The 21,454-nt window shown below is 48.7% G+C and overlaps 1 protein-coding gene across 1 annotated transcript in view; it reads left to right on the forward strand.

Moving 5' to 3' along the window:
* Positions 1-21,454, forward strand: part of LOC138097115 (zinc finger protein 805-like) — a 724,976-nt gene that overhangs the window by 689,885 nt on the left and 13,637 nt on the right. The window lies entirely within an intron of this gene.

Raw genomic sequence — 21,454 nt, forward strand, 5'->3', positions numbered from 1 at the left:
AGAGATCGAAGAAGGCTAAGGTTGATTTGGTTTTGGACACTGTGTTTGAGGTGCCTGAGAAACATCTCAGTGAATCCCGCTGTCGTGTGTCTGGTTGACCAAGCCACCTTACAGCCATTTCTCTTTCATCATCCTCACCTCCAGCCACTCTCCCATTCTGTTCCTTTAACCTTTTCGTTTCCCTCATCAGACACATTAACATTTCTGTTTCCTTCAATATATGTGTGTGTTAGTGAATGGCCACACACAGCAGTGTATTTTTACATTGATTGCCTCTCTCCCTCACAGAGTGTTTACACAAAGCTGTGTATATAATGGGTACCGTGTATGACATACTGTTGCCCACAAAGAGAAACCACATGCACTTATATGAATAGAATGGTCAGACTTAAGAGTCATGATGAATGACTGTTGAAAGTCCTCAAAATTATCCAAGTTATGATTACTAGGAAAACATCAAAGAAAGCATATTATCATGCTTAACATTGATGTTTTATGACAGCAAAAGAAGACAAAGCGATCTCAGACAAGGGGAAAGGTACAAGGGTTGGAGTCCAGAGGAAGCCAGGAACAAGCTTTAGGAGTTCTAGTGAAGTTGCTGTCATGTCCGACTCTGTGATCCCATTGACTTCAGGCTACCAGGCTCCTCCATCCATGGAATTTTCCAGGCAAGAGTACTGGAGTGGGTGGACATTTCCTCCTCCAGGGGATCTTCTGAGCCAGGGATCAAACCCAGGTCTCCCTCATTGCAGGCATATGCTTTACCGTCTGAGCCACCAGGGAAGCCTTGGAGTTCTGAGCACTTAGATTAAGTTGTGTCAGTGAATTTCAACAGCATGTGTGAAATGGCTCCTAGGGGAGCTCATTAGAACCTCAGAGCCCAGTATTTTTATTGGGCACTCTGCTTGGAACATAACATTTTTGACCTTCAGAAGCATAGCAGGTCAGCAGCAAAATACAGAGACAGTACCTATACTGAGCCATTCATCCTTTCTGGGCATGACAGCAAACATCCCAAAGTCTAAGTCCCTAAGCTTTAGCCAAGGGCAAACTGAAGTTCGAAGGATAGACCGCATGTTAACTCACTTTCACAGTGACTTAAATGATACCAAAATAGGGAAGAAGTTCAAATTTCTTTAACAAATACTAAGCAAATACAGTTTGCTATGACAAAAATAAGTCATAGCTTTGAGGTGAAGGTTTAAATATATATAAATCATTGTAACAATAGTTACATCAGAGCAGAAATTCTTACACGTGTTCAGGATTTAATGATGACAAAACATACAGACTATCTGGTGAGAAAGAATCATGCCTCTCAATAAATCTTTTATCTGTTTAGACACATTGCTAAGTGATTTGACTTGCAAATATTCCCTGTATTGGCCTCTCTTTCTACAGAGATGTTAACAACCATGTTAATGCCATGTATTTCCATTGCACATATGTCAACAGTTTCTCCTGTATTCTTTCTTCCCACTGTTGAAACTTGTAGCCTTTGACTTCAAGAAAGAGAAGATTAACGAATATGGGGTCATAATTCCTGCGTTGTTAAATGTGCATCACTAGAGATTAAAGACTCTTGTTGCAGGCTTAGTCAAGTTCATGGACCTGTCTGTGAGTTTTACTGAGATGGTCATGGGAGTGTTTTTTTCAGCTGGGAGGGCCCTCTACAGAGGTGTGATACTGGAGACCTATACGAATCTGGTCTCTGGTTGTACATGCCGCTCCCCTTTGTACTCAGGGTCTGACCCATAGACCACCTTTCCTGTCTCAGATGTGGGATGCCCCACGGCCTCTGGGGTCATTGACATCGTCCTTGAAGTTTGATGGTTAAAGATTGGTAATCTGTTCACAGGTATGTTACATACCTGACAATTGAATAGTCTAAGCTAAATTATAAATGGGTAACTTACTTTGCCTTCCTCGAAGCAGTGTCAGGAGCATAGGCCTCTAATCAGATCACCTCATTATACTTCTGTCCTTGTTCTAACTAGATGGATGGCTTGAAGGAAATCTCTGTCTACTGTGACTTTTTAATTTGGAGATCCATGTTTTAAGCATATACTTGTTGTTTTTGTTTCCCCTCTGCCTATTTTCTGGTCTCTACGTCTCTCTTGATTGTTTGACTGCCGGGCCCCAGCAGCTTCCTGGATGTTAGTTCCCAGACCAGGGATCAAACCTGGACCCTCTGCACTGAGAGCACAGAGCCCTAACCATTAAACCACCGGAGGATTCCAAGACTGCCCCTCTCAGGGCTAGCCAGTTCTTAGAGGTAACAGACTACTCTTAGGGGCTCTTCCTTTCATCTGTAAATCAAACAACCCCAACCCCCTAATAGAAACCCCTTCTCTTTCTGACTCTTACACTTCAATAGACTATACTTCTCATCCCCTAACGGCCTGTGCCAGGCAAATAAGGACGGCCTCCGTGCTCCAAGGCCTGACAGTATTCAGACTGGCCACTACCAAGCCGTTCGTCCTGCCTTGCCTCGCCTTTCCTGTCGAAAACAAGCTCTGGACCGCCCTTTGCTTGCTTCTGTCCCCTGAGCCGTCCCGATCTTCCCCCTTGGGCCCTTTGCGATGCTCCCCGTCTCAAGTTCTTAGGGATCTGTGGAGCATAAATTTGCCCCCTTGTGTCAGTTGTTACCATTTCTGTGTATCTTACTATGGTAGATGAAACAGTTCCTGGGTATATTTCTAGAACACGCACGAAACATATTACAACTTCCTCGTAAGGGCCTACAAGGCTCTACACAGGGAGCCTGAAAGTGATACTGGGGATGAACAGAAAGCAGCAGATGACAGAACTCCAGGGTCAGGACCCCAGTGTGGCATTCCTTTGTGGTTTGCACGGAAGAAAACTACGTTACCCAGAAGTGTGAGCGCCGCGTGTGAGCGCCGGTACTGGGCCAATGACGGCTGAGGACGGGGGCGGGAGTTCCGGGCCCTTAATGCCTGTGCGTCATCAGGCGGGGCCCAGCGCGTGCCTGGGGCTGTGAGGACGGAGAAGCCGGCGCGGCCGCGTTTCCCCGGCAGGCGCTGGAGAGGCCGGCGAGGAAGCTGCATCTCAGCTCCGCGTCGGTCAGTGTAGGAGCCTGACACGCGCCCCGGGTCCTCCGTCCCGGGGGTGGCTCCTGAGCGCTCGCCGGGGTCCCGATCCGTCCCCGCAGCTCTGACGCGATAGCCTGGGCCTCTGCGCCTGGGCTACTGAGGCTCGGAGAGCGACGGTCCGCCGCGGCTGGCCCGGCCTAGGCAGGATTCGGGCGGCGGGCGGCGAATCCTGGAGCCGCCTCTTGGCCCCACGCTCTCCCCAAGGCCCCGCGATGGCGGCGGCGTGGATGGAGCCGACGCGGGTGAGTGGACAGCGTTTTTAGCACTGCTGGTTCGGAGAGGACTCCAGGGCAAAGAGGAGGCTACGGAGCCATCGGGTTGCTCATTGTGCTTGTTGTTGATTTGCAACAACCGGCTTGTCATTTATCCTCAGTCTTAGCACCTTGCCGGGTCTCGGTCAAGTGTGTCATCATTGCGTGAAGGATAAATGAGGCTTTTGAGGTAGAAATTGCCAGGCAGTCAGTGTAGAACTCTGAGACCTGGGTCTTGTTTTCAATAAACATCTCGCAACCCACTCCAGTACTCTTGCCTAGAAAATCCCATGGACGGAGGAGCGTTGTCCATGGGGTCGCAGAGTCGAACATGACTGAGCGACTTCACTTTCACTTTCCGTTAGTCTAAAGCTTAAATCCTTTGTCCGGAATTCCTGGAATATGTCCTTAGTTTGATAAATTATCAGCACTCAGATCCAGGGAAGTAATTAACTTCTGTTCCATATGCCTGAGAGCAAAACAACTGGTGATCATTAATCTTCAACCCATACATCTGATCCATTGTAAAATGGCCAGGAGGCATGAAAAAGGGTGGCGACTTAATCCCAGGAGCAAGAGAAGCCATAAAGATGTTAAACATTTTGACCTTTAAACTGAGTGGTCACAACGTAGTTTAAGGACAGGAGCTAACCAAAAATGTACAGATAAAGCACTCAGTTCAGTTCAGTCGTTCAGTCGTGTCTGACTCTTTGCAACCTGGTGAACTGCAGTACACCAGGCTTCCCTGTCCATCACCAACTCCCCGGGCTTGCTCAAACTCATGTTATGGTGATGCCATCCAAACATCTCATACTCTGTTGTCCCCTTCTCCTCCTGCCCTCAGTCTTCCCCAGCATCAGGGTCTTTTCCAATGAGTCAGTTCTTGGCATCAGTCGGCCAAAGTATTGGAGTTTCAGCTTCAGCATCAGTCCTTCCAATGAACACCCAGGACTGATCTCCTTTAGAATGGACTGGTTGGATCTCCTTGCAGTCCAAGGGACTCTCAAGAGTCTTCTCCAACACCACAGTTCAAAAGCTTCAGCGCTCAGCCTTCTTCACAGTCCAACTCTCACATCCATACATGACCACAGGAAAAACCATAGCCTTGACTAGACAGACCTTTGTTGGCAAAGTATTGTCTCTGCTTTTCAATATGCTGTCTAGGTTGGTCATAACTTTTCTTCCAAGGAGTAAGCGTCTTTTAATTTCATGGCTGCAGTCACCATCTGCAGTGATTTTGGAGCCCCCAAAAAATAAAGTCTGACACCGTTTCCACTGTTACCCCATCTATTTCCCATGAAGTGATGGGACCGGATGCCATGATCTTCGTTTTCTGAATGTTGAGCTTTAAGCCAACTTTTTCACTCTCCTCTTTCACTTTCATCAAGAGGCTTTTTAGTTCCCCTTCACTTTCTGCCATAAGGGTGGTGTCATCTGCATATCTGAGGTGATTGATATTTCTCCCAGCCATCTTGATTCCAGCTTGTGCTTCTTCCAGCCCAGCGTTTCTCATGATGTACTCTGCAAATAAGTTAAATAAGCAGGGTGACAATATACAGCCTTGACGTACTCCTTTTCCTATTTGGATCCAGTCTGTTGTTCCATGTCCAGTTCTAACTGTTGTTTCCTGACCTGCATACAGGTTTCTCAAGAGGTAAGTCTCTGGTATGGGACCACCTCATATACAAAATAAAATTTGTTTCAATTTTAGGAACTTTACTAAATTTTGAGGTACTTTAAAGTTCAAAGAATGTGTATCTTATATGTGGCTGACCATCATCAGTTCAGTTCAGTTGCTCAGTTGTGTCCAACTTTTTGCGACTCCATGAACCGAAGCACGCCAGGCCTCCGTGTCCATCACCAACTCCCGGAGTTTACCCAAACTCATGTCCATTGAGTTGGTGATGCCATCTAACCATCTCAACCTCTGTTGTCCCATTCTCCTCCTGCCTTCAATCTTTCCCAACATCAGGGTCTTTTCAAATGAGTCAGCTCTTAGTATCAGGTGGCCAAAATACTAGAGTTTCAGCTTCAGCATCAGTCCTTCCAATGAACACCCAGGACTGATCTCCTTTAGGATGGACTGGTTAGATGTCCTTGCAGTCCAAGGGACTCTCAAGAGTCTTCTCCAACACCACAGTTAAAAAACGTCAATTCTTTGGCACTCAGCTTTCTTTATAGTCCGACTCTCACATCTGTACACAAATACTGGAAAAACCATAGCTCTGGTTAGGCAGACCTTTGTCGGCAAAGTAATGTCTCTGTTTTTTAATATGCTGTCTAGATTGGTCATAGCTTTTCTTCCAAGGAGCAAGCATCTTTTAATTTCATGGCTGCAGTCACCATCTGCAGTTATTTTGGAGCCCACTCGAAATAAAGTCTGTCACAGTTTCCCCATCTATTTGCCATGAAGTATTGGGACCGGATGCCATCCGTGATCTTAGTTTTTTGCCAGCTTTTTAGTCTGCTCTCTCACTTTCGTCAAGAGGCTCTTTAGTTCCTCTTCGTTTCTGCCATTAGAGTGATATCATCTGTGTATCTGAGGTTATTGATATTTCTCCCAGCAATCTTGACGTAGGTTGTGCTTCACCCAGCCCGGCATTTCACATGATGTACTCTGCATGTAAGTATTTAACTGCATATTTAAGTATTTAACTGTATAATTAACAATATACAGCCTTGACATACTCCTTTCCCAATTCGGAACCAGTCTGTTGTTCCATGTCCAGTTCAGACTGTTGCTTTTTGACCTACATACAGATTTATCAGGAGCCAATAAGTTGGTCTGGTAGTCTCTTCTTTTTAATAATTTTCCACAGTTTATTGTGATCCACACAGTCAAAGGCTTTGGCATAGTCAAAGCAGAACTAGATGTTTTTATAGAACTCTTTTGCTTTTTCTATGATCCAGTGGCTGTTGACAGTTTGATCTCTGGTTCCTCTGCGTTTTCTAAATTCAGTTTGAACATCTGGAATTTCTCGGTTCATGTACTGTTGAAGCCTGGGTTGGAGAACTTTAATCATTACTTTGCTAACATGTGAGATGAGTGCAATTGTGCAGTAGTTTGAACATTCTTTGGCATTGCCATTCTTTAGATTTGGAATGAAAACTGACCTTTTCCAGTCCTGTGGCCACTGCTGAGTTTTCCAAATGTGCTGACATATTGAGTGCAGCACTTGCGCAGCATTGAAAGCACGAATGACACGTCATTCAGTCACCTCCACTAGCTTTGTTCTTAGTGATGCTTCCTAAGGCGCACTTGACTTCACACTCCAGGATGTCTGGCTCTAGGTGAGTGGCCACACCATCGTGGTTATCTGGGTCATTAAGATCTCTTTTGTATAGTTCGTCTGTATTTTCGCTACCTCTTCTTAATATCCTCTGCTTCTATTAGGTCCATACTGTTTATGTCGTTTATTGTGCCCATCTTTGCATTAAATGTCCCCTTGGTATTTCTGATTTTCTTGAAGAGATCTCTAGTGTTTCCCATTCTGTTGGTTTCCTCTATTTCTTTACATTGATCACTGAGGAAGGCTTTCTTTTTTCTCCTTGCTGTTCTTTGAAACTCTGTATTTAGATGGATATATCTTTCCTTTTCTCCTTTGCCTTTCATTTCTCTTCTTTTCTCAGCTATTTGTAAGGCCTCCTCAGACAGCCATTTTGCCTTTTTGTCTCTCTTGGGGATGGTCTTGATCACTGCTCCTGTACAGTGTCACGAACTTCCATCCATAGTTCTTCAGACACTCTGTCTATGAGATCTAATTTCTTGGATCTGTTTCTCACTTCCACTGTATAATCGTAAGGGATTTGATTTAGGTCATACCTGAATGGTCTAGTGGTTTTCCCTACTTCCTTCAATTTAAGTCTGAATTTGGCAATAAGGAGTCATGATCTGAGCCACAGTCAGCTCCAGGTCTTGTTTTTGCTGACTGAATAGAGCTTCTCCATCTTTGGCTGCAAAGAATATAGTCAAAGTGATTTCGATATAGACCATCTGGTGATGTCCATGTGTAGAGTCTTCTCTTGTGTTGTTGGAAAAGGGTGTTTACCATGACCAGTGTGTTCTCTTGGCAAAACTCTGTTAGCCTTTGGCCTGCTTCATTCTGTACTCCAAGGCCAAACTTGCCTGTTACTCCAGGTATCTCTTGACTTCCTACTTTTGCATTCCAGTCCCCTATAATGAAAAGGACATCTTTTTTGGTGTTCGTTCTAGAAGGTCTTGTAGGTCCTCATAGAACCGTTCAACTTCAGCTTCTTCGGCATTAGTGGTTGGGGTATAGACTTCCATTACTGTGATAGTGATTGGTTTGCCTTAGAAACAGAGATCATTCTGTCGTTTTTGAGATGCACCCATGTGCTGAATTTCGGACTCTTGTTGACTATGGGGACTACTCAATTTCTTCTAAAGGGATTCTTTTCCCAGAGTAGTAGGTATAATAGTCATCTGAATTAAATTCACCCAAATCAGTCCATTTCAGTTCACTGATTCCTAAAATGTCGATGTTCATTCTTGCTGTCTCTTTGACCACTTGCAATTTGCCTTGATTCATGGACCTAACATTCCAGGTTCCTATGCAATATTGCTCTTTACAGCCTCAGACTTTACTTCCATCACCACTTATCCACAGCTGGTCCTTGTTTTTGCTTTCACTCAGCCTCTTCATTTTTTCTGGAGATTTTTTCTCCATTCTTCTCCAGTAGCATATTGGGCACCTACCACCTTGGGGGCTTCACCTTTCAGTGTCATATCTTTTTGCCTTTTCATACTGTTTATGAGGTTCTCAAGGCAAGAATACTGAAGTGGTTTGCCATTCCCTTCTCCAGTGGGCCACGTTTCGTCAGAACTCTCCACCATGACCCATCCATCTTGGGTGGCCCTACCCGGCATGGCTCATAGTTTCAATGAGTTAAACACGGCTGTGGTCCATGTGATCAGTTTGATTAGTTTTCTGTGATTCAGTGTGGTGGCTTTTCTCGTTTTGGAGCACAGGCTCAGTAGTTGTGCACAGGCTTAGTGGCTCCAAGGCATGAAGGGATCTTCCGAGGCCAGGGATCAAACCCATGTCCCTTGCATTGCAAGGTGGATTCTTAACCACTGGACCCCTCGGGGAGGCCCTATTGCAGCTCTTAAGTAGTAGAAACTAACATACGTTAGGTCCCACCACAGCCTGTACGTTCACTCTATCCTCTGTGAACTGTGCGTGGGGTGCCTGGAGATGATACCCATAAAGTAAACTTCGCACGCCAGGCAGGCTTCTTTCTGGTAGACAGTTTTGGCATGAGCCAGGAAGATAGCATTTCAGGAGGTGGAGGTGTGTGGACCAGAAGAAAAGCATACTGGTTGTTCCGGAAGCCCCCAGAGGGCCTGTACAATTGCCAGAATCCCTCCCACTCCCCCATCTGCTGAGACATGTGAGAAAGATATGATCTTTTCTATCAAAGGAGAAGTTATAAGAAATAGAAAGCGGTTCATTCTTAGGATACTTGAACAGAAAGGTAGAAAGTGAAGTCGCCCAGTTGTGTCCGACTCTTTGCGACCCCGTGGACACCAGGCTCCTCCGTCCATGGGATTTTCTAGGCAAGAGTACTGGAGTGGGTTGCCATTTCCTTCTCCAGGGAACTTCCTGACCCAGGGATGGAACCCAGGTCTCCCACATTGTAGACAGACGCTTTACCATCTGAGCCACCAGGGAAATAAGATTCCTAAAATGGCAGCTAGTTGCCAATCCTTTGTTCTTTTCACTTCCTCATTCTCCTTCCTCACCAGGACATTTTGGCGGGCTAATTTCACGGGCTTTATCCTGGACATGAGAAAAGAACTAAAAGGGTGGGGAAAATCGTTACTATAAATCATCCAATCAAAAACTTAGATGGCCTCCAGGAAGACTGTGACTGTGCCACTCTCAGCCTGTGAGCAGCTGGAGGAGGGAGCCTGCATTTTAGGAATAAAACCAGCGGGTTTCCCACTCCGTGCGCTTGCTCCCAGACCTTTGCAGAAGTAAAGACCGCCTCATGGAGCCATCTTCGGTTGTCTGTCTTACTCCCGCAATACTGTTTGAGAGCATTTCCAGCAGGAGTGTCCTGGGAGGGCCAGACAGTGCACTCATTTGCTGGGGGCTCCATCCTGCTCAGCCAGGACAGACAGCCCACCTGAGGCCTGACTAGAGCCTGCACCGTCCTCAGCAGCTCCTGGTCCCTGGTCCCGAGGCATTTCCTCCAGGACACGTGTGGTCAGGTCTCAGGTAGAGATGAACAGGGATGGCTCCTGTGAATTCTCCCTGGGAGTCTCCAGGATTCAGACAGCAACGGGAGCCCATCCAGGCCCGTCCACTTCCATGCAGGTATCACCGCCTCGGGTGACGCTCCTGTGAGGTGGGCGATGATGAGTCTGCTCTTCTGCCCACGTCTGCAGAACTACTTTCAACGGTGGCTGAAGTGAATGTAACTAGGAAGTTTACTTAAAACATCTCACGTCTTCGTTAACTGGGGTTTTACTTTGCCAGTGGGTCAAGGGAACCTGGGTATAAATCCCGCCTCTGATCTCAGCTCATGTAAATTCTGGGTGAGCCCGTTGAGCTCCCTGGGCCTCAGATCCCATTACTAACATGAATTTGATGGCAGCACCAACCCCATGGGCTCTGGCCAGTCACCCAGTTTTTCTGCTATAAATATTTTTTCTTTTGTTCTCAAAAATATTATCATTCAATGAGAGTCTTTGTATTGACTCAGAAATTATTCAAGGTTCAGAGAAAGTAAGTGAGGCCCCCAAGTTCATTCCACAGGCAAGTGTTGATTTAGGACTTTGAATTCAGACCTCAGAAATGGGGCTTCAGAGCTGGGGACTTTCAGGCACTTTAACAAAACATGCAAAGCGCTCCCCATGAGGAGGCACGCAGTGGGGGCCCGTTGGGTCCGGCGTGCTGTCTCTGTGACTATCATTGGTGTTGGGATGTCATGTACATTTTCACCCTTTTTCTTTCTCATGTTTCTGACATCGTCACGCCCTTACCCTCTGTGCCCCACAGCCCCTGCAGATGGTGCCGACCTCGGGTCATTCTCTGTTGGCTCCCACACGGGAGGCTTCCGTCTCCTCCGTGGCTGTGGTCACCCCTGGGTGGTTGCCGCCTCCTTGCGTCCCGCACCGAGCTCAGCCCGCAGGAGTTGTCCGGTCTCTGCGTCTTCGCCATGGAGAGGAATGGGCTCTGATCCCACCAAGAGCCCCAAGACCAACCCCGCTGCCTCGGTTGACTTTCCAGGTGCCTGTTACTTATGAGGACGTGGCTGTGACCTTCACCCAGGAGGAGTGGGGGCATCTGGGCCCCGTCCAGAGGATGCTGTACTGGGAGGTGATGCTGGAGACCTGCAGGCTCCTGGTGTCTCTGGGTAAGGCCCCCACTCTGCTTCTCTTCTCCCTCTGGCTCCAGGTCCAGCGGGCTGAGAAGGCCTCTGCGGCCCAGCCAGCCTCCTCCCCGAGAGCTGCAGCTGCTTTCTGTTCTCACCCCTTCCTGCCTGGGCCCCGTAGGCCTCACTGAGGGAGGGTTGGACCAGAAGCCTAGTTTGCCTTTGGTCACAGCCAAAGGAGAAGGGTGTGTCGGGACGGCATGGGGGCATTTCACAGAACCCGGAGGTCGGAATCCCCGCTGGGCTCCCTGCGGGGCTGATGCAGTGACTTAGAGAAGCGTGCTCTGCCCCGGCTTCTGGGGCTCCCGTTCTGCCTCTCTGTGGGCCTGCCGTGTCGCTTTCTTTTTGCAGCGCTTCCTTTTTCTTTTGCTGCTGCAGCTACTTTGCAGAAGGAAGTGAGTCCCCAAGTGCTTGCTGTCTGACGCCCGCACCGCGCTCCCCTCTGTTTCCTTCTGGGTGTCTGTCTTGTGCCCCTGTTCATGCTCTCCTCAAGTCATCGTCCCCCACACTATCCTCAGAGGGTAAGAGAAGGAGGGTTGTTGTCATGAGTCCCTCAGAAAGCTTGACCCACTCAAAAGGCACATCTTGATCGTGAAAAGCTCTCCTTTGCGATTTTTGGTGGCACGAGTCCTTTCTTTTGTGAAATCTTGACAAGAGGGATACTTGATGTTTGTACAAATGTCTCTATTTGATCCAATCATGGGGTGGGATTCCCACCCCAAGTTTTTATTTTTAGTAGTTTGTGAAAGACTGAATTCAGGTGTCCCCAGGTCTGCCCCTCCCTCCGGCCCCATTTCCTGAGCTCTGACTCGCCTGCTCGTGTCGCCCTCTCCCCACCACAGCCGCTTGTCTGAGGCTGCTGGCCTCACACCCACTGTTTGCCGTTCCCCTCTTACTGGAGCTCTTGGGAGACCAGGTCTGGTGCTGGGCCCCTGGCAGCTAACCCCTGCTCTGCTGCCCTGTCCACGAGCGGTGTGTCCCTGGGCAGGTGACTGGACCCCGCCGTGGGCCCATTATCGCATAGGCTGTGTCTCCTGAAGTCATCCAGCGTCTTCCGCACGTGGCCGGCGGTCCGGAGGGTGAGTGCGCGCGGGGTCAGCCGTTGCGGACCCTGCTGCTGCCACTGCCGTTAGTGACGTCATCACCCTCCTTGTCATGGCCACACGCTCGCCTCAGCGTTTTCTGAAACAGTGTGGGGTGGCTTTGTACGTCGGTAGGCCGGGTGCCAGGGCTGAGTAGACCTTGGTCTTCACCTTGGCTCAGCCACTCATGGCGTCACGGCTGCAGCGGGCCATGACGTTTCACCTGCCTGAGCCCCCGTTTCTTTACCTGTAAAGTGGCGCTTACTGCAGTGTGCACTTCGCGTGGGTGCTGCAAGGAAATCCTGCGATAGAGTTTCTCATGCAGAGTCCACAAGGACGGTCAAAGTAGTGCTTTGCTTAGGACCTTTTTAGGACACAGATCCGTGCAGACACTTACCTTGTTCTTGAATGAACAGACTCAATATTTTAGGTGTGTATGTCGTTTCTTGTCTAAATTAGTTCTTAAACTTAATTCATTTTTTTTTAATGCATTTAAGTTAAATTGCTTGGCATAGTCCCTGGAATATGGTTATACCTGTGAATAATGTTTTTTTAAGACTTTTTTAAGTTCAGTTTTAGGTTCACAAAATTGAGAGGGAGTACAGAGACTTCCCACAGTCTGCTCCCTGCACAGGTGCATTGGTGGTGGTTTAGACCCTCAGCCGTGGCCGACTCTGTGACCCCAGGGACTGGAGCCCGTCAGGCTCCTCTGTCCATGGGATCCTCCAGGCAAGAACACTGGAGTGGGTTGCCATTTCCTCCTCCAGGGGATCATTGCCCCCTTCATTATCTGTGTTCTCCCTACATGGTACATTCGTTACAGCTGATGTATCTACATTAACACATAATGACATAAAGTCCATAGTGTGCATTAGGGTTTGCTCTTGGTAGTCAATGAGTTTGGACGGATGACATGTATCCATCATAGTATCATACAGATTATTTCTGTGGCCCTAAAAGTCCTCTCTGTTCACCCCCAACCCTCACCAGCCTCTGATCTTTTTTGACTGTCTTCATTTGTATTTTCCAGAATGTCATATAGCAGTAATCTTATAGTACTTAGGCTTTTCAGGTTGGCCTCTTTCACTCAGTAATGGGCATCTGTTTCTTCAGGTCCTTTCATGGCTTTTTGATGCTGAATAATATTGTCTGGACGTGCCATAGTTCATCCACTTACCCACTGAAGAAATCTGAAGTGAAAGTGAAAGTCACTCAGTCATGTCCAACTCTTTGCGACCCCATGGACTGTCCACGGAACTCTCCAGGCCAGAATACTGGAGTGGGTAGCCTTTCCCTTCTCCAGGGGATCTTCCCAACCCAGGGATCGAACCCAGGTCTCCCGCACTGCAGGCGGATTCTTTACCAGCTGAGCCACAGGGAAGCACATCTAAGTTGCTTCCAAATTTTGGCAGTTATGAGAACAGCTGCTGTAAATGTCCGTGTGCAGGCGTGAGGTTTGTAGGCGGACATACGTTTTCAGGACCTTTGGGTAAAGAGTGAGGACTGTGACTGATGGGCCCTGTGGTGAAGGTATGCTTCGTTTTTTGAGAGCCCACCAGACTTCAGAATGGTGGCACCGTTTACATCCCCACCAGCGTGAGTGAGGGCTCCTGGCGCTCAGCGTCCTCCGCAGCGTTTGGTGCTGTCAGCGCTCCTGTTTCATCCCTTCCCATAGGTGTGCACTGGTGTCCAGTTTTAATTTGCATTTCCCTGGTAACAAGCTAAAGGTAATCAGTCCTGAGTATTCATTGGAAGGACTGATGCTGAAGCTCCAATACTTTGGCCACCTGATGTGAAGAAGCAACTCATTGGAAAAGACCCTGATGCTGGGAAAGATTGAAGGCAGGAGGAGAAGGGGACGACAGAGGATGAGATGGTTGGATGGCATCACCAAGTCGATGGACAAGAGTTTGAGCAAGCTCTGGGAGTTGGTGATGGACAGGGAAGCTTGGTGTGCTGCAGTCCATGGGGTCACAAAGAGTCGGACACAACTGAGCGACTTAACTGATGACAGTCTGTGGAGCGTCTTTTCATATGCTTATTTGCCATCTGTATATTGTCTTTGGTGAGATGTCTTTTAAGGTCTTTGCTCTTGCCTTTGGGGAGGTGTCTGATAAGGTATTTGGCTCATTTTAAAATGGGGTTTTCTTACTGTCTAATTTTAAGAAATATTTGTATTTTTGGACAACTGTCCTTTATCAGGTATGACTTTGGCAAATATTTTCTGCTATCTGTGTGTGGCTTGTCCTCTCATATCTTTTGGCAGAGCAGAAGTTTACAGTTTTTATGAAGTGCAGCTTATCAGTCATTTCCTTCATGGGTTATGCCTTTGGTGTTACATCTAGGAAGGCATCACGTGCCTGTAGTCGCCTAGGTTTTCTCCTGTGATATCTTACAGGAGTTTTACGGGTTTGTGTTACACTTAGACCTGTGATCCACTTTGAGTTAATTTTGTGAAGGGGATAAGGTCTCTGTCGAAGCACGGCTTTTTCTCATGTGGCTGTTCTGTCCCGCCGCTTGCGGGAGAGACTAGCTTTTTCACGTGTGGCTGTTCTGTCCCGCCGCTTGCGGGAGAGACTAGCTTTTTCACGTGTGGCTGCTGTCCCGCCGCTTGCGGGAGAGACTAGCTTTTTCACGTGTGGCTGTTCTGTTGTCCCGCCGCTTGCGGGAGAGACTAGCTTTGCTCTGTCATACTGCTTTTGCACCTTTGTCAGCGGTCAGTTGAGTGTCTTACGTGAGTCCGTTTCTGAGCTTTCAGTGCTGTCCCGTTTATCTTTCTCCAGTTTCACACTGTCTGCATTACTGTAATTTTATTGTAAGCCTTGAGGCTGGATAGCATCCGTTCTCACGTCCAGTCTGCTAATAAGTTCATCAAAGGCATTCGTCAGTGGTGTTTGATCTGTAGCGTTTCTTTTCGCTTCTTAACTAGGATTTCCTTCTGTCTGCTTACATTGCGCATCTGTTTCTGGATGCTGTCTGCTTTGTTCATTAAAGCCCTTAGCGTATGAATCATAGCCATTTAAAATCGCCGATCTGATAATTGCAGTATCCCTGGCCTGTCAGGTTCCGGTGCTTGCGCTGCCTCTTCAGATCATGTCCTTTGACTTTAGCACGGCTCACAAGTTCTTCCCGACAGCTGCACGTGACGTGGAGATGACTCTCGGGCCTGCCTGTTACTGAGTCCCACTTGCCTTCTTTTGCTCTCAGAGCGGTCTGCTCTGAACCTGCAGCAGCCCTTCAGTTATAATTCAGGTTTCCTCACCTGGCGCTGCTCCCCGTGGCAGCCGCTGCTCACTGTTCTCTGCTCACGTGACTCACCGTATTCCCTCTGTCTCCAGGCTTGGGGACAGAAGTCTACGCTGTTCCCTCGCTTCTGTTATTGACCCAGGATGACTCAATTTTTCTGTCTGTTCAGCTTTCCGCTTGTTGTTAAGATGGATTGAAGACTTGGAAGCTCCTTACAGGCATGACTGGAAATAGGAAGTCTACTAAACATGACTTTTGACTTACCTTTAGGGTTAAAGAAATGCCATGGCGACATGGCAGATGAAGCTCCTAGACTCAGAAGCCTCAGTGCAGTGAAATCTCAGGAAGTGACATTTGAGCTGAGACCCAAAGAATGAATAGCAAGCTAGCTGGAGCAAACTGGGAAAAAACAGCCTTCCAGCTGGCAGGACAGCACATGCAAAGGCCCTGAGGTCATAGGGGGCTTGGCTCCTGACAGCCAAACGCAGGCTCCTTAACTTGCATTGCCCTGTCCCTGAGCACGTAAGCAGATGGGACGAGCATCTGCTGAGTCCTGGCTCTGCTTTAGGGTCTGCAGCTGCACTTCCTGTGTGGGTCCCGGTACCTCTGCCAGCGACTTATCTGCGTCCCTGACCCCTCATTTGTTGATGTGTGTTTGGCTGCACATGGCAGACCAGCTTCAAGCAGTCTGTGCCCCGAAGGAAATGTATCATGTTGTCCAAGAAGCTCAGAGGTGATGCTGGCTCCCAGGCAGGGGGTGCCAACTCAGGTGTCTGTTTCTCCCCATCCTTGGTCAGGCCAGTCGCCTCACAGACATCGCAAGATGCTTCCCGAGGGCGGGAGCAGCTGACGTGGGTCACCCGTGGACCTTAGCTGCTGTCTGTGGGGCGATGGAGACCAGGCTCCATAGCCTGCCAGGTTGGCCGCCAGCACCCGGGGAGCATTTAAGTCCACCGGTACTTGGACCTTTCCCCACAGACTTTGTCTGGCCTGCTCTGTGCTGGTAACAGGACACCCTGAGTGCTCCTGGTGTGCAGGGAGGGAGTGGAGGACCCTGACTCCGCTGAATTAGGTAGAGTCTTCAGGAAATAGTCTGAGCGGTGTGGGGTTCTGGGGATGGAGATCAGGGAGGGGTCCTGTCCGTGCAGCTGGCAGTCACATCTGCCGTCTTTGGGGAGTGAGGGTGGTGTTCTCACATGTTTCCCAGGCGCAGGGTTCTGTTTGCCTGGAGGGGAGCAGCCGCATGTTGGGGTCTCTTCCAAACCCTGCAGTCCTGCTCTCGATTGAGACGCTTCTTTCTTCCTCCCACATATTCCCCACATTCTCTTTTTTTCTCTGTGAACAGGATGTCCTTTGCCTGAGCCAGAGCTGATCTCCCCAGCGGAGCCCGGCCCTGAGTCACAGACATCGAGGAGAGGGCCCACCCCCGGCTCCTGCTCGGGTGAGTACCCACAGCTGGCCGGGGGGTCACAGCAACATGCACACCTCACGGGGGCTGTGGCCTGTCTGCTATGTGAGAATGTTCCTGCCGTGGCTGCTCTTGGCGTGGGGGTCCCTGCAGCCTTTGAACCCATGCTTGCCCTACCCTGTGACGCTGCTGGGAGGCGTGGGGTGTGTCAGGTAAGTTCAGGCTCTCGGCTCCATGAGCTTGGGCTTAAAGACTAGGTGTAACACAGCACACAGCCTTGTGGTCCAAGGATGTTCCGTGGTCTTTGTATGTGAGTTTGGCCAAGGTAAACCTAGCTGCTCGAACAGGCATATTCCCGAATCTCCATGGCACAATGTATGGAAAAGTGTTCTTCTTGAGCCAAGGACCACGTGGGTCCATGGGGATGCGTCAGCAGGGAGCTTTTCAGGGACCCGGCTGCCTCCTGTCGTTCGTGTGGGCCCGCCAGCGTTCCTGGCGTCCTCCAGCTGGCGGAGGGGAGACAGAAGAAGGGAAAGTGTCACAGCCACTCCCAACACGGTGTTTCCCCTCACATTCCGCTGACTCGAGACTTGGCCTTGTCATCTGGTACCCGGGGCTGGGAAGAGAGGCTGAGTGTGTCCACGGAGAGGAAGGACGTGGTTTGGTGAGCGTGGTTGGTTACACTGTCCGCTCCTGGAAAATTGCAGTTGTCCTGGTTTCTGCCTCATTGGGTGGTTAGAGAATGTAATAGATTGTGTGTGAACTTGCTCCTCACTGGGCCTGACCGTAGAGTGGCTCAGCAGACGTGAGCTGTTGGTGTCATGGGACTAGTGCTTGCGCGTCAGGGCAGTGTCTCACGGTTCCTCCTGGGCAGCGGGAGCTGTTCTCACCTTGTCCACCACCGTCACTCCCCGCACCGAGCGGACAGATGCACCCCCTTGCTCTCGTCTTCTGTCCTCTTTGCCTAAACCTCAAGGCCCCTCACACTCAACACGCCCGAGAGAGAGCTCGGACCTTGCCCATTCGTCCTGCCTCGCGTGCAGGTCAGGAGGCGGGTGCACCTCAGACGGCTCCTCGGCACCCCCGGCTCCACCAGCGCCTCCATCCAGGAGACACCAAACCCTGCCCGTTGCGCACGCACGTCTCTAGTGCGTCACCTCCACCAGCTGTACGAGACCCGCCCCGACACTCTCAGTGCAGGCTTTCGGCTTCTGCCTCGGTGGTGCCCGTGCGCTCCTGGCTGGTGTCCCTGTCTCTGCTCTGTGCCCCGTTGTCTGTCTGTCCTGTCTCGCACACTGACCCCCACAGCCTCTCCCCAGCCCCCGAGGTCTCAGCCCGTCTTCATGTCACACACAGAGCCTGGCCCTTGCGCTGCTTCATCCTCGCCCCTCCCCTGTCACCGAGTGTCCTGTGTGGCTTCCACGCTCGCCACCCACTGGCCGCTCTTTTCCACACGGCGATGTCTGTGTGCCAGCACTGCTCTCGCCCTCTCCCTCCCCGTTTCCTCACGTCTGTTCTCTGTCTGAGTCTCCATTGCTGCCCTGCATGCAGGGTCATCTTTTTGTTCTTAAATAACTCTCCAAGGTTAACCCACACATTCGTGGTCTCACACCTTCAATTTTTTTCTGAAAGTTGAGCTTTAAGCCAACTTTTTTGCTCTCCTCTTTCACTTTCATCGAGAGGCTTTTTAGCTCCTCTTCACTTTCTGCCATAAGGGTGGTGTCATCTGCATATCTGAGGTTATTGATATTTCTCCCAGCAATCTTGATTCCAGCTTGTGTTTCTCCCAGTCCAGCGTATCTCATGATGTACTCTGCATATAATTAAATAAGCAGGGTGACAATATACAGCCTTGATGTACTCCTTTTCCTATTTGGAACCAGTCTGTTGTTCCATGTCCAGTTCTAACTGTTGCTTCCTGACCTGCATACAGATTTCTCAAGAGGCAGGTCAGGTGGTCTGGTATTCCCATCTCTTGAAGAATTTTCCACAGTTTATTGTGATCCACACAGTCAAAGGCTTTGGCATAGTCAATAAAGCAGAAATAGATGTTTTTCTGGAACTCTCTTGCTTTTTCCATGATCCAGCAGATGTTGGCAATTTGATCTCTGGTTCCTCTGCCTTTTCTAAGAACATCAGGGAGTTCACGGTTCACATATTGCTGAAGCCTGGCTTGGAGAATTTTGAGCATTACTTTACTAGCATGTGAGATGAGTGCAATTCTGAGGTAGTTTGAGCATTCTTTGGCATTGCCTTTCTTTGGGATTGGAATGAAAACTGACCTTTTCCAGTCCTGTGGCCACTGCTGAGTTTTCCAAATGTGCTGGCATATTGAGTGCAGCACTTTGACAACATCATCTTTCAGGATTTGAAACAGCTCCACTGGAATTCCATCACCTCCACTAGCTTTGTTCGTAGTGATGCTTTCTAAGGCCCACTTGACTTCACTTTCCAAGATGTCTGGCTCTAGGTGAGTGATCACATCATCATGATTATCTGGGTCATGAAGATCTTTTTTGTACAGTTCTTCTGTGTATTCTTGCCACCTCTTCTTAATATCTTCTGCTTCTGTTAGGTCCATACCATTTCTGTCCTTTATCGAGCCCATCTTTGCATGAAATGTTCCCTTGGTATCTCTAGTTTTCTTGAAGAGATCTCTAGTCTTTCCCATTCTGTTGTTTTCCTCTATTGCTTTGCACTGATCGCTGAAGAAGGCTTTCTTATCTCTTCTTGCTGTTCTTTGGACCTCTGCATTCAGATGCTTATCTCTTTCCTTTTCTCCTTTGCTTTTCCCCTCTCTTCTTTTCACAGCTATTTGTAAAGGCCTCCCCAGACAGCCATTTTGCTTTTTCGCATTTCTTTTCCATGGGGATGGTCTTGATCCCTGTCTCCTGTACAATGTCACGAACCTCATTCCATAGTTCATCAGGCACTCTATCTATCAGATCTATGCCCTTAAATCTATTTCTCACTTCCACTCTATAATCATAATGGATTTGATTTAGGTCATACCTGAATGGTCTAGCGGTTTTCCCTACTTTCTTCAATTTGAGTCTGAATTTGGCAATAAGGAGTTCATGATCTGAGCCACAGTCAGCTCCCGGTCTTGTTTTTGTTGACTGTATAGAGCTTCTCCATCTTTGGCTGCATAGAATATAATCAGTCTGATTTCGGTGTTGACCATCTGGTGATGTCCATGTGTAGAGTCTTCTCTTGTGTTGTTGGAAGAGGGTGTTTGCTATGACCAGTGCATTGTCTTGGCAAAACTCTATTAGTCTTTGCCCTGCTTCATTCCACATTCCAAGGCCAAATTTGCCTGTTACTGCAGGTGTTTCTTGACTTCCTACTTTTGCATTCCAGACCCCTGTAATGAAAAGGACATCTTTTTTGCATGTTAGTTCTAAAAGGTCTTGTAGGTCTTCATAGAACCATTCAACTTCAGCTTCTTCAGTGTTACTGGTTGTGGCATAGACTTGGATAACTGTGATATTGAATGGTTTGCCTTGGAGACGAACAGAGACGATTCTGTTGTTTTTGAGATTGCATCCAAGTACTGCATTTTGGACTCCTGTTGACCGTGATGGCTACTCCATTGCTTCTGAGGGATTCCTGCCCGCAGTAGTAGATATGATGGTCATCTGAGTTAAATTCACCCATTCCAGTCCATTTCAATTTGCATGCTTCCTGGTTAGGTCCTGGTGCACATATTGGACTAATCCATAATGAAAAGTTAAATCTGATTGACTGACGTTTTTGCCCTGTGTCTGGCCCTCTACTGGGCACAGCATAGGCAGTGTGTCATTTCATCCTCACAGCAGTCCTACAAGACAAGTTCTCGCTTTAGCTTTAATTTTCAAAAGAGGAGAGTGAAGGCCTGTGACATTTGAGTACCTTGCCAGATGCCATAAAGCTAACATTGAGTTCTTTTGGAATTCAGGCCTAGGTGTTTGTGGTCAGAGACCATAATACTCACATGACCTCTAACTTCTGTTCGGTGGAGCCCAGGTACAGGTTTCACTTCATCGTTCTATGGGCTCGTTGTCATCACTGATTCATGATGACCTTGACTAATTGATGTAGGAATGAAATTATTTCTCTGCTCATTCGTTTCTTTTTGAACATAATGCACTGAACATCCCTAGACTCCAGTATGAGAACCTTGCTCATGCCCTCCTGTCTCAGCGTGGGCTGCTGTAACAAGAAAGCCACAGCCCAGGCAGCTCAAGCAGCAGGCTTTTGTGTCTGTCAGTTCAGGAGTCTGGGAAGACCTGGATCAAGGTACTGGCAGATCCCGGCTGAGGAGGGCCCACTCCTCTGTGTGCAGACAGCAGCTTTCTCGTTCTGTCCTCATGTGGCAGAGAAAAGGAGCAAGCTGTCTCGTCTCTCTTCTCGTAAGGACGCTAATCCCATCTCAGGAACCCTCCTCCCGCCAACCTCGTGTTCTCATGCAGGGCAGCTCCCTGGTTCTGGAAGACTCTGCGTTTGTTCGTTCTCTTTCCTAAGGCTGAAAGAACCTCCTAATTTTCTCTACACTGCAGCTTCTACCACATCCATAGGTCTGCCCTTAGCAGGAAGCCTCCGCAGCCCATTCCTGTCTCCCATCTGGGCAGCACTAGGTACCCCTTCACTGGCTCCCCTGCGCATAGCACCATGAGGTGTTGTGGTTTGGAGCAGACTCACCACACGCAGTGTCAGCATCCCTCTGTCTGCCCTCCTTGTCTCCAGACATTCTGTCCTCTGTCCATGCTCTCCCCCTGGGGACATACCCTCCCTTTAAAATCTTCAAGAATTCAAACAGGAGAAAGAAAGAAATTGCAAACCTGAGTTTCGGAGACCTGAAAAGAAGCAGGCTGGAAAGACGGCCACTGGCTTCATCTTATTCTCGCTGACATGGTGATTTAGTTTCTTCTACCCTGCCATCACTTACGAGCCTTTCTGTGTATTGTCTTCCCT

This window comes from Capricornis sumatraensis, chromosome 20 (genome assembly GCF_032405125.1).
Source record: "Capricornis sumatraensis isolate serow.1 chromosome 20, serow.2, whole genome shotgun sequence".
In the NCBI taxonomy this organism is placed as follows: Eukaryota; Metazoa; Chordata; class Mammalia; order Artiodactyla; family Bovidae; genus Capricornis; species Capricornis sumatraensis.